This window comes from Galeopterus variegatus, unplaced genomic scaffold (assembly GCF_000696425.1).
Source record: "Galeopterus variegatus unplaced genomic scaffold, G_variegatus-3.0.2 Scaffold3726, whole genome shotgun sequence".
NCBI classification, from domain to species: domain Eukaryota; kingdom Metazoa; phylum Chordata; class Mammalia; order Dermoptera; family Cynocephalidae; genus Galeopterus; species Galeopterus variegatus.
This window is the reverse complement of record NW_007729837.1, coordinates 1-865: the sequence shown is the minus strand read 5'-3', so window position 1 is coordinate 865 and position 865 is coordinate 1.

Below are 865 nucleotides of genomic sequence, written 5' to 3'. Positions count from 1 at the left end.
ACTCAGAGGAGACTGGTTGGGAATGCAGAATTGCATGGGGTCCAGTTTGATGAAAAAACTCGGGCCCAGATCAGAGTTGCTACACCAATCAGGTACACCAAGTCTCTGGAGAGCCAGAAGTACCTATAAGGTCAACCATTAAACCCTGAGCTGCACAAAATGCCTTCCCTAGCTAAACAGCAGCAAAGCAGCAATTTAGCTCAACCACAGAACTCAAGTACTGGTTCCCACACAAAGTTCCTCTATTTTAGAAGTAAGCAAAGGACAACAAATTAGTTCTGGCCCAAGTACACCACCAGCACCTTGAGGCCCACCAGAGGACATGAGGCATGAAGCAGGGGACCAGACCTCCACCCACAACCACTCACACCACCAGTGCCTTGGGGTCCACCCAGGAAAATGAGGCTTGGAGCCAGGGACTGGACCCCACTCCCACATCCAGGCATATTGCCAGTGCCTCGGGGCCTGCCTGGGGCCCAGGACATGCAACTGGGGACCATATCCCATGCATACAACCAGCCAGCTCCTTGGGGCCCCAGGGCATGGAGAAGGGGACCAGACCCCCCTCCCACAACCAGGCACACTGCACCAGTGCCACAGAACCCACCATGGGAACCGAGGCATGAAGTTGGGGGCTGGACACCCCTCTCACAATCAGGCACACTACACCAACACCTTGGGGCCCACCCAGGGACCAGAATCATGGAGAAAGGGACCAGACCCCCATCCCACAACCAGACACACTGCGCCAGTGCCTCAGGGCCTGCTTGGAGACCCAAGGCATGGATCTGGGGACTGGACCCCCCCACAACCAGGCACACCACACAAATGCCTCAGGGCCCACCTGGGGTCCCAAGGCATGGAT